Genomic DNA, 12,902 nt, shown 5'->3' on the forward strand with positions numbered 1-12,902 from the left:
ATGCACCCAATCTCCGTAATTTGCATTTTAAACTTTGAAAAATTATGAAAATTTGTGAGAATGTAAGTACGACACATATCTATCTTGCTATGAAATTTCAAGTCCAAATTCAAAGTTTGTATCTAGAAACAAAAATGACAAATTAGGATGTGAATAGTATCTAATGTGAACTAGGTCTTGAATTCAGCCCATTTTCTTTATCACCGATGAATTTTTTTCATTTTTACTTCTCATACTATGTTTCAAATTTGGATCTGAAAATTTGTTGTATGATGGATTATTTTTGCTATTAGTAGATGGAAGATGTTTGGAGTGCGTGCTAAGATAATGTTTGTGTTCAGCTTTGGACATCGCCTCCTTGATGCGATGGATCTGGTGGTGTTTGTTGTTTCTATGGCGGATCTCATCTCGTGTGGTGCTGTCTTTGTTTGGAAGAAGATGAAGGTCCAAGAACAAGGTTGGAGGCTTGTGGGTGTCAGTTGTGGTGTTTTGCTTCGACGACATCGACGGCATGCAGCGGATTTGGGTTTCGAGGAGCACGGGGATGATCCCCGGTCGACGCACCACAACGACAATGGCCTTGCCGGCGGCAGGCCTTTTCTTCGGCTCACAAAGCCTTTATGGGCTATAGTGTTTCTTCGTCTCCGAAAATGGCAAGTGGCAACGATTGCTATTGCAAAAATCTACTTCAATGGAGTTAGTCTTGCTATTGTTTCTGGACATGTGTCCTCTCTCTTTTTCTATCATGGTTCTCATGATCTCGTGTTGTAATCATTGTTCAAGATATCTTCCGATATTCCGATAAATCGGCCGATTTATCGCTTACCAGTGTCTGGCCGATAAGATATATCGGACGATAAATCAACCGATATGACGATAAATCAGCCGATATACCGATAAACTGGCCGATTTACCCCTTATCATGGGTCGACCCATAAATTCCCGATAAGCGATATCCCCAACATTGGTTGTAATATGACATCTGTTTAATGGTATATGAAATTTCTCAAAAAAACTGAGTACCCACACTCATCAGATTGTAACATATGTACCTAATTGATTGTTTGATGGAATCTTATTGAAAATGGAGGACCATAGCATGGATGTAAACTCTGTAGCTAGCCAATATGCAATGCCTTTGCTAATAATCTTCTGTCCGAGCAGCTGCAAATGGCTACTCTGACCACATGGCCGCCGTGTCTGTGGGACAGACCGATTACAGTTTGTAGTTCGATGATAACTGATCAGTTAATACAATAGTTTTAAACCGTGCTTGGTATGACCGCTATCGCTGTTGTTGTGGCTGGACCTCAGCGCTATTTCCCCCTTAGGCCCTGTTCGTTTAATCCCCTCGTCACAGGGATTGGAGGGGATTGAAAAGGTTTGACAAGGATTTTGACTTGCAAGGGATTTAATCCCCTCCAATCCCTTTCAAACCTCTCCAAACCCTGCCTAACCGAACAAGGCCTTACTGAATCGCGGGATATGTTGCCGATTCCATAGGGAATAGCACTGCAATCATGCAATTTTAGACGTGTCGTGACAAGTCCAACTCGCGCAATCTTAATCTTTGGTTAATTTTAGAGTGAATAATTTAACATAACAGTTACTAATTTTTTATGTATTATAACATATATAGGTCGTAGACATCAGGTTTCAGTTTAACTCATCCATGCGTCCACAAAGGTTAAGGACTCCCTACCTTCTCCTCACTTACGTACCTATAAGCGGTTGATCAGGCCTCCACTACATGCACATCATCGGACGCCTAGTTCAAAATTCCAATTACTCGAGAGACTGCAGCCTGCACCTTTGCCTGCAGTCTGGTTTGGTACAACATAGCACTCTAAAGTCTGAAGCTAGACTTTCATACCATATCTGTGAGCTTCTAGCTAGCATCAAATTAAGTTTTTCTTTTCGTTGTTGGAACCTACAATGATCCTTGAAACTACAGTTACATGTGATGTTGGTTGTCAGGGACCAGCGCCCGTGTCCACTATCGAAGATGGTCACGGTTGGACCACCATGGATGGTTGTGTTGGCAGCTATGTCCACATGGAGAGCAATAGGCGTGGTTGGCTCGGTGGGCAGCAAGAAGCAGTTGAGATGTTCCAGGAGGCGGCATGACTGTTTGTGCTGGAGGCTATGCGCAAGGAGGTCGGTCTAGGCGACATGAGTAAAACCCAATTTTTTATGCCTTTTTTGGGCTTCTAGAATAAGCTGCCCTCTACCCAGCTTATTCTAGAAGCCCAATAAAAAATATTTTTTTAGGAGCCTGCTAATAAAGTCTTAATTAGTAGACTTCTAAATAACTAAATTTGATTGAGCTTTTAGAATAAGCTGAGTAGCGGGTAGCTTATTCGAGAAGCCATCAAAAGAACTGGCCCTAAGATTAGTCATCGTATCGTGGTAATTGGTGCAGATATATATGGTATGTATTGCTTCCATTTTTTATTTGGATAACTTATGACATCATGGTATTCGGAGAAATAAATTGTCTTAATGGTATCATGATGTGTTGTCTCCGTATTTGTATATCACATCCTTCTCAGCCTCTTCTCTTTCTCACTCTTTGATGGGATTTGTTTTCCAAGTCTTATAATGAGCTGCAATCAGTCTATCGGAAGATGAATTCCTGGACGCAGTGGAGCCCAAGTTAAATATAGTGTAATAATCTGAGTCGCTTTTATTTTCTCAGTTTCTGTACATATGTATCAGTGTATTTTTGTATTAGAAGTTTCAATTTTCTTGATAGTAATATGCAGGATAATTTGTAGTAACTACATATATAGGGTGGCAGACGATAATTGATATGAGGCATGTGCATGGTCAGACATTATTATTTGGGTTTTTATCATTTATGCCACTAGTTATGTCCCACTATTCAGTTTTGACATTAAAAATTACAACTGCTCAAAAATGCCATTGATCCATGAGATCCTTGCTCAAAAATGCCATTAGATATCTCAAAAATGCTATCGCTCCATTAGACGTTTGCTCAAAAATGCCATTAGACATTATTATTGTCAGGTCAAACTTCTTGACCATGTTATATGATAAAAAGTTTCCTATACCCACATGTCAGTTATCTCTATCTCACAATTATAAGTGTGGACCCCACTTACCAGGAGTAAGCAAGCGGATAATTTTAGAGAAAAATAAGAACGTTGTTGGGATCAAGTGGGAACCAGACTTATTGTAGTGAGATAGAAGGAGAGCTGACATGTTGGTCTATATGTATTTTTGTCATTATAACATGGCAAACAAGATTTGAGATGATAGTAATGGTGTCCAGTGGCATTTTTTAGCATGCGCCTAACAAAGCAATGACATTTTTGAGCAGTTGAAATTCTTAGTGACAAAACTGAGTAGTGAGATGTAACCAGTGGCATAAAAGATAAAAACCTTTATTATTTTTGTAATATCAAATTGATATTTCCGTAAATATCCTATTGACTCAAATTTTGGTTTGGTCTCCATACGTACCAAATTATATCTATTTTAGGGCCTGTTCCGGAACCCTCCAACTCCCAACTTCATCAACTCCCAATCCAGATCTCGGTTGAACGCTCCAACTCCTGGTTTTACGTGAGAGAAGCTGGCGATTCAGTGCGTGCAAATTCGGTGGAGTCACGGAGTTGGAAAACTTGAGCTCCGCGAAAATTAGGAAGTAGGAGTTGTGGATAATTACACCGAGGTTGCCACCGCGAAGTGAAACTGGTTTTTTTAGACAAACTCACGAAGCTTTTATTCAACCGTCACAATGTTTACAGGGACGAACAAAAGATCGCCGAGGTGGCATAACCAAACATGGCGGCCAGTCCCCAATGTTAATGCATGGTTCACGAGGTTGTGGGCCTCAAAGTTCGAGGTCCGAAATTCATGGCTAAAGGTACAAGAGGAGAAAAACGAGCTCTATCCATTATTTCATGTACCACTGCTCCGTATGCTGCTGCTGTTCCTCCTTTGATCGCCTCCACCACAGCTATGCAGTCCGAGGCGATGAAAACTTTCTGCTCGTACAGGTCGTCGGCAAGTGCCAGTGCTTCCCTGGTAGCTAGAACTTCAAGCACCTTCGGGTCCTCAATGTTGTTGAAGATAACTGTTGAGGCCCCCAAAAACACACCCGATGCATTGGGGCAAACAACTCCGACAGCCCCCCTTCCACCAGCACGCGGCACAGCCGCATCAACATTAATTTTGACATGATCATCAGGTGGTGGCTGCCAAGTAGTAGGGCGGACTCTTGGAGTTGTTAGTGATCTGTCAACAGGTTTCTGTATGTGCTTCAAATCAGCCAAGTAGCTAGTGATAAAACCATGAGTTGAGAATGGAGTTTTGTAAATTCCTTCATGGATTATTTTCCTCCTGGCCGCCCATATGGCCCATAGTGTGATTCTCTCAAGAAAGAGCCATGTCTTTGTCTGATCATCTCTTTGCGTCAGAAAGAGCCATCACACCGCGAAGTGAAACTGATGGTACCGGTTCGATCGAGCAGGCGAGAGCGCCACCGTCGCGCATCTCCTCCCGACCAGGCCTACGGCCCAAGCCTACTCCTGATGGGCCACATTGGGGCGATTTGATGGGCTTTCGTCTCGCTACCTCGTGCGAGCCAGAAGCAGTCTTGCCGGGGAGCCCCTATTTGACGCTCTTTGCGTCAAATTGGCGGCGCCACGCACAGGCAACAGCCCGACTGGGCCGGCCCATCGAGCTGTACCGTGACACAATAAACCCTAAAAACTAAAAGGAAGGGAGCGACGTCGGCCCATAGAGTTGTGCCTCCGATCATTCCACCAAACTAGCATTGTTGATAGAATGATGGCCGATAGCTTAAAGAACTATAAACCGGATTGGGCTATTATGGCGAACTGGAACTAGACCCGAGTTTGTTACTGTAGTGAACATAAGTGTAACTTCTACAAAAATGTATATTTTGAAAAGGTTTTGATAATTTTTTGAGTTACCGAACAAAATTTCGGAGACAAGAACATAATTTGGAATATGTGAACAAAAAATTGAAAACATGGATTTTTTTTTTAAAAAAAACAAGAACCATTTTTAGAATTTTTGGGAAAAAAATTAAAACTGTGATTTTTTTTTTGAATTTGTGAACAAATATTTGAAAAATAAAAAAAATCAGATATTCCGAACAAAAAATTGAAACCACAATTTTTTTCAACTTGTGAACTTTTTTAAAAAATGGAACAATTCTCAAAATTCCTAACGTAAATTGGAACCGTGAACATTTTCTAAAATTGTTAAACATTTTTCTGAAATGCGAACATCTTTTGAAATTCTGAACAAATTTTCAAACCATGATTTTTTTTGAATTAGTGAACAAATATTTGAAATAAGGAACATTTCAGATATTCCGAAAAAAATGGAAACCACAAACTATTTTTCAACTTGTGAACATTTTCTGGAAAATGGAACAATTCAAGAATTTCTTACAAAAAAATGAAAGCCTGAACATTCTTTAAAATTTGTTGAACATTTTTCTAAAATGCGAACATCTTTTGAAACTCTGACCAAATTTTGAAACCGCGAGCATTTTAGAAAATTACTGAACATTTTTTGGAATTCCAGATTATTTTTTGAAATTTTGCCAACTTTTGAAAACAGGAGCATTTTTGGAAATTCCTGTGGAATTTTTGTGATTGAAACAATTTTTGAATTTTTGAGCAAATTTTCAAAGGAAGAACATTTTTTGAAATGTGAACAGAACTTTAAATTATCGAAAAGTATATAAAAGGAAAATCAAAAAAATAAACAAAATGAAAAAAGGAACAAAAAATATAAAAAAATAAAAGAAGTAGAAAAAAGAAAAAGGACAGATAAATAAAAAAAGGAAAAATAAAAAATAGAAAGGAAAAATAAAACAGGTTCAGGAACTTCTAGAAGGTTCCAAAAACCAGTAAAAACCAGCAAGGAGTCCTGTAGAAGGTTCCCAAAAACAGAACGTGAAAGTTGTACGTACGCTATAGTTGGGCCGGTCCAAATCGCTCGCTAGGTCGCCCTCCCCGTGTGATTCGCCGAGGTTTTGATGCGAAATGCGTCAAATAGGGTTTTCCGTCTTGCCGAACGGAGCGCTCGCTCCCGGATCGATGGCGAGAAGCTGGCAGAGGATTCCTGGAGTGGGAGTTGAGGATTTTTTTTTGTATGGCAGAGGGCTTCCGAACACGCCCTTAATTCAGTATATGCAACTAACCAAAATTGACCTGAATTCAAGAAATAGCCAACACCATTTTACTTTTATCTGTATGTTAAATAATATAGTTTAGCATTTTAATTTTAGGAAATGACTAATATAGGACATGTTTAGGGCAATACACAACCAAAGAGATGCACAAAAGTGGAACCACTCGATGACATGACTATTTCCTATATGCACCATTTTTGTAGTTTGTGTTATATCCGTTGGAGATTAGGCTTTTGTATTTTCTATGAGAAAAGGAGGAACAAGAAAAGTAGCTAGCATAATAAATGGTCTCTAATGTTTGCATCGAAACTATTCTCTTTTGGAAAGTAAAACATCAAAGTGTTTTTATTGGTTGATTATGTGAGGTTCTCTCATTATCTACCTATAGTAAATTGCTTAGTTTCTCTAGAAACTGGTCATAATAGTTTCTTTAGCTAATGGTCAGAATAGGTGATAGGTGAAAGGACAATAAGAACATTTCATTTCCAGCATTGTGAAATTTTCAATAATATGAAGGCAGTATATACCATGATCAAAGTCATTAAGTAGTTTGATTTGTTATCTAAAGAGAGAAGAATTTAGTATATGCTTCATTTCATATTCTATTATTTCATATGCATTTTTCATTTTAAGAGTGATAAGGATATATATGAAACTCAATGGTAAGACAAGATGAAACTTTTCCAATAGCAATTGCGGGACAGTTCAATTTCATTAATCCAGGTAAATAAAAATAGTCTCCAAAATTGCATCATATATTTTATAATATAGCTTACCAAACTAGCCTATGCTAATGCACGGATTGGCGACTAGTAAACACTAAAGCTTTATACTGTGGTAGTTAAACCTTAAATTGGAAGGCGAAGAAAGTGAGAGAGACTAGCATCTCAAGAAGGCATGAAAGGTGCTGAGATCACACATGAGTAATACAAAAGAGAACAAAATAAGATACAGTGACGGAGGCACCGCCCAGCGACCCTAGGCACTTGCCCGGGCTCGCTAGTCATCGATAGCAGCGATCGATCCAAATTAACGAAGAGCTAAACATGTTCGACAGCTTGTTTACCCGGGCAAAAAAAATTGGGCATTCGGTTTTCATAGGTTCATAGCCCAACAGCAGTCAGCAGCCCAGGCCGATATAGAAGACACCTAAAAAAAGAGGGAATACGTAGGTTGTACAGACCCAGTACAGATCGATCGCTCGAACTCCCTGTCTCTTCGTTTCCACACAGGCGGCGAACGCAGGGACTGGCGGCTGGCGCTAGAGCCCTAGAAGGCTAGACGCACGGCCGTCGCCCGGCAGCGAGCGGCCGCAAGGCGTCCAGACAGTCTACTCGTCCGGTCATCCCTCAACCCCCTCCTTCTTCTCATTTCGCCTCGGCTCTGTTCGGTAAGAAACTGAGAATCCTCCATTAGAATTAGGGTTAGCCGGCTAGGGATCCCTCGTCTTCGTCTCTGAATTATTTGTTCTTGCATGGCTAATTGGAAGGAGAGGGAGAGCTTCTTGCACCAGCTCACATCACTGAACTTCTTCAAGTAGAGAAGATAAAAAAGATTACAGATTACTCTGTGTTTATTTTCAGGTCAGGGTCTCCGAAAGTTTTGATCCTCATATGATTTTCTCATGTATAAGTATTTATTTTCAGGTCAACTAATCTGTACTAGAACTAACTAACTAGCAATTGTCTTGTAAATGTGATTAGTATTTGAGAGCTTTGTTTGTCGTGTTTGTTGAACCCTAACTTAAATTTAGGGAATTTTTCATTCAGAACGATCATGAATTCATGACTAGAGATAAATTGAATTTGTTGTCTTCTGGAAACTAAAAAAATCAAAGTATACAAGAAGAGGGCAACTTGTATTAATGCAATATTTATTACTTTCTAGTTGCTTACTCAGAATACAATATTTATTTGATGCAAGTAGTTCCGTACTATGAACTTCTTACTTGTAGCTCATTTACTTGTTTAACAACTAACTTCAAACTTTATATTAAATTTCAGAGATGAGGACTTTTTTGGTTAATAGAGCAAGCACTGAAAATGTGAACAGTGTGCAACCGGACATAGAACTGGAGGCACACCCACCTCCTAACATTGTCAATGAGGAGGTTTTCTACTTGTGATGATGTTCAAAGTATGGCCATGAAGATGGTTGAAACTGAGAAACATTTGGTATTTTCACTGGTATACAAACTTATTGAGTTGGCCTTGATATTGCCGGCGTCAACGGTATCTGTTGAGAGAGATTTTTCAGGAATGAAGATTATCAAGACTATACTGCGTAGCAAGATCAATAATGAAAGGTTTAATGACTTGTTGAGATGTTACACTGAGCGGGAGTTATTCAAGTCAGTTGATGATAAGGATATTGTTCAAACATTTACTGCAATGAGCTCTCGGAAGGGGTATTTGCCTCATGATTTTGTTTAGTGGAGTGTCGGTATGTTCCATCTGACCATCTTTATTCTTGCAAGCTTTCAATTTTGAATATATTCACATCTTGCAACTTAATTTATTTTAATTGCAAATCCATTTTTTATATTGTAGTGCCTTCTAGAACTTTGGCAACATGGCGAGTTTGCCTATATACAAAGGCTGATTGTATGTCTTTATTTTGGCCAAAATGAACGAGTAAGAGATGCTTTCCTTTTGTTCACATGTCTCAACTTTATTTGGTTTATGAAGCGGATATTGATATATTAGCTCACTTTAAAAACAAATTTTATGTCACTGTTATGGTTATGTTTTCACTTCATTATTAATGTGGATTTGTGATTCAGAAGTTTGGCAATATATTATATGTTATTTATTTGAATCCCGATTTTTGATTTCAAGATTATACACTTAGGCTCAACTTGCCCAGGCTCCAGAAAAATTCTGGCTCCGCCACTGATAAGATATGTGCATCAACACCACATGTCTACGAACCCTTCCATCCAACACGATCAGTATAGTTGGCAAATCATAGGATAATCTTAATTTCATACTCAAATGCGGGCAAGGAACAGAAAAGCGCCTTGACTATTCTGGTGGTGAATGAACATCAGCTTGTCTCCAACTTTGAATTTGGTCTGCTTCAATACGTGTCGCCAGCCATTAATGGTGATGCGATCATCGACGGAAGATTTGTATGTAGATGTGAAGTCAATGCTGGGATCTAGAATAATCCTAATTGTACCTGCTTCATCTATCAGGCTACGCATCACACGTTTCGGCAGTTGCTGTTACAAGAAAAAGAATGTAAGAAAGGCAAGACTACATATAGTGTAGGACACTGCTTTCAAAAGATGATATCGAATAGAAATATTACCAGATGTTTTTTCTTGATGTTAGACTTCGTCAAAGAGTGCAGTAGTGGAGTGTAGAGATGATCAGGATTCTGAATTCCATATTTGCTTCGAAACTGTTGAATACGCTCAATAAATTTGATTGCATGGCCCATGCTTATCCAGGTATTATCTGAGGTAAAGGTAGTATCAATGTTCCTCACAATTTCTTTCTGTGTTGGATCCAGTTGAAAATAAGCTATGACATATACACAAGAAAAGTTAATTAGAAGCTAAGTTCAAGCTGGAGGGGAAGGAGAAAAAAATGTTGTAGTACAAATAGTAACTAGTGATAATAGTATGAAAATATGCAAGTATAAGAGATGGAAATTTGGACAGAACTATGGTAGATACATACATGGATGAAAACTTGGACGAATCGGGAGCTGGACAGATATGGAGTGAACTGGGCTGGCACACAAATTGACGTGCATCTCCCTATGAAGTCCCAGGTGGAGGTGGTACACATATAAGAACTGTCTCCAGTTGTTGCCAGTGAAATATGTTTTTTCTTCATTATTGGTGACATCGACAAAAAAACTGAATCCTTGTTTTGTCTTAAGCAAAACTGTAACTTGAGTTGAAACAGATCTTGTGATGCCGATATGTTTTAAGAAATCATTCCTTGCAAAGCAGGGGATGACCTGAGGAAATGGAAGTAAATAAATAATTGTTGTCACAAACAATTATGAACTAAATATTCTCATGAAAAGAAGAGTGTAGGTTGCTGATATTATTTTCTTTAAAGACAATATTTCAGAGAATGACGTGGTGGCTTAATATTGAAATGTAAGAAGTGTAATGTGACATAACCTGGAAATTACATATACCTAGACAAGAATATCAAAATTGGTATGCAAACAAAACCTATGTATGCTTACGTAGTGGTCCAACAGTAGGAGGTAAAATATTGGTATGAGGTTCTAGGTTCGAATCTGTATGAAATCAGGATATAATAAAAGAACATCTCAGGTAATGGAAATCAGGCAAATTTTTGGAAACATGATGAATTAAATTGAGGCGAATTAAAGAAAGTTGATTTACTCTTTGTTCAGTCAATAAGCGAACACATAGTTATGCAAAACCTATAATGAACAAACAAAAACTAACAACTAACAATTAAATCAGATATCAAACATTTTGTTGAAACTTGCCGTTCTTTCTCTGCATTCATCTCGAAAAAAGAGAGAGAAGTAGTTGTTCTTCACAATATTGTCCTCGGTGCACAAGCCTCTGCGGTCGTTGCAAACTGGGCACTAGAAAAGTATGAACAAACAATTTAGTATAAAAATAGTAGTCGAACCTGATCTGGAAGAGATTAAGAAGTATACATGATTTACCTCCACATGAACTTCATTGGGGTCGACTGCGGTTTTCTTCCGTGGCTCTCTTTGGATGGGCAAACTCCACAACCACATGTCAACGGCGGTGTCCTCGTCAACGATTGTCATCGTCGACATTCGGCAAGCAGTGTCAGCAACGTCCGGTAGAAGTCTGAACAGAGCAGATCTAGAGGATGAGACTTGAAAAGAAGAAGAGAATGGGAAAAAAGGAGGGAGAAATAAGATGAGGTGCCTGCGCTCTGTGCAATGCAGATATCAATGTTAGCTAAGTTGACGACACGATTTGTTAGTTGTGTGCAGTAATAAATTACTAGAAAATGATCTAGTAAAATCGGCACAAATTCCAATGGGAAAAACTAAATGCGCAAAGTAAGTTCCATGACAAACAAGGTCTGTTTCACAGCTGTAACTTGGTAGACCAAGAAAAAACATGTTAGCACTGAAAATGAAATCAAATCATACAAAAAGCAGTGCACTTTGAAGAATGAAAATCAAATGGTGTCTAGTAGGGGAATGCACGATGGCTTCAAAGTCTTTTCGCAAATGAATATTTGACAGTACAAGCATGCAACTATTGAGGAATAGAAGGATACGTATTTCAGGCAAGAGTACGGAAAAAGTTGGGAAAGTGAGAGTATCAATTTTTCGTGGGAAGAACGATGCGGGAATTAGAGAACGGATAGGATAGGGGGAACAAATGAGTGAAGATGACATAAAGCAAAGTAATGGGATGGAAGGAAAACAAAGATAAAAATAAAAGGAGGAAATCAAACTGGAACATAAGAGAAGAACATGACAAGACGAAGAAGGAAGAACATGGATGGTGCAGGAAACACATGGAACAACCTCTGTAACAGAACGAGGGGTGTATGATACGCACGAATAGACAAATGTATAAGAAGGGCCCATAGAAGTATTTGTACAGATAAACACATATACTGTTTCGTATTCAAACAGTTAAGAATTTTCATCCACTTTTTAACCAATTTATGTCGAAACATGTGTCCGCATCACGGCGCAGATCAACGATTACTGGCGTTTCCTCAGGTGTGTGCCCCTGCGAAATTTCGCCTCAGTAGTTTGTCCTTGGCTCAGATTGAAGAGGTTAATAGGAGAAATGATGCTATGAAATTAAGCATTGAGGGATCCTTTACTCCAATTGTCAGTGAGCTTACTGAAGAGAAAAATAAAATGAAATTTGACCTTAATGTTATTCTCAAAAGGGTTTAGTCTTTAGAGGAAGAAAGAATTATGCAAACTTCTCTATGGGATATGGAAGAGAGGAAATGCTTGAATTATAAGTTGATAAGAAAAATCTTGAAACTGGATTTCTTAATCAAGAGGAGCTACTCTAAACTTTTGTTCAGGAAGCTGCTACGGGAGCAATGGAATTTGAGGTGGCTAAGTTACTAGATGATGACATTGGAGTTTATGGGGAAGAAAAATAAGATGGTGGAGATTCTGGGAAATCTCTTGAGCCTACTGATTACAATGCCATTCAAGAATCAGTGGAGAACTTTGGGGAGAGAATGACACAACTTCATGGAGCTTGTGTTGAAAACATAGATGAAGTTGAAATGGATGATGCTCTCGGAAGACGCCTATTGCATAAGGGAAAGGAAGATGTTAGAATGGAAGATTTGGCTAAGAGTAGAGCAAAAGCTCGGGACAACTATGATATGAGCTCTAATCCCTCGTCCTCCAACTCTTCCTTACTTTATATGACTACACTTGTTGGAATTGACTTGGGCTGCTCTATTGACATGGTTGAATCTAATTTCGATATGATCCAAAAAATGGAATGTGCTAGAAAAGATTTCCTCATGCAGAATATTGTGAATAAATCCGAAAAAGATACCATGAATCCTAGCTCCTTGACACTTGTGATGCTGATTTAAATGAGGTACGTTCAGATGATGAACATTTCGGTGCAAAATTGGAGAAACATTATATGGGCAACTTAAAAATGTTTTCTCCCGTGGTAGTAAATTTAAGAGAGAATGCTCTCTAACAATATGTTTTCTGAGACACT

This window comes from Triticum dicoccoides, chromosome 1A (genome assembly GCF_002162155.2).
Source record: "Triticum dicoccoides isolate Atlit2015 ecotype Zavitan chromosome 1A, WEW_v2.0, whole genome shotgun sequence".
NCBI classification, from domain to species: Eukaryota; Viridiplantae; Streptophyta; class Magnoliopsida; order Poales; family Poaceae; genus Triticum; species Triticum dicoccoides.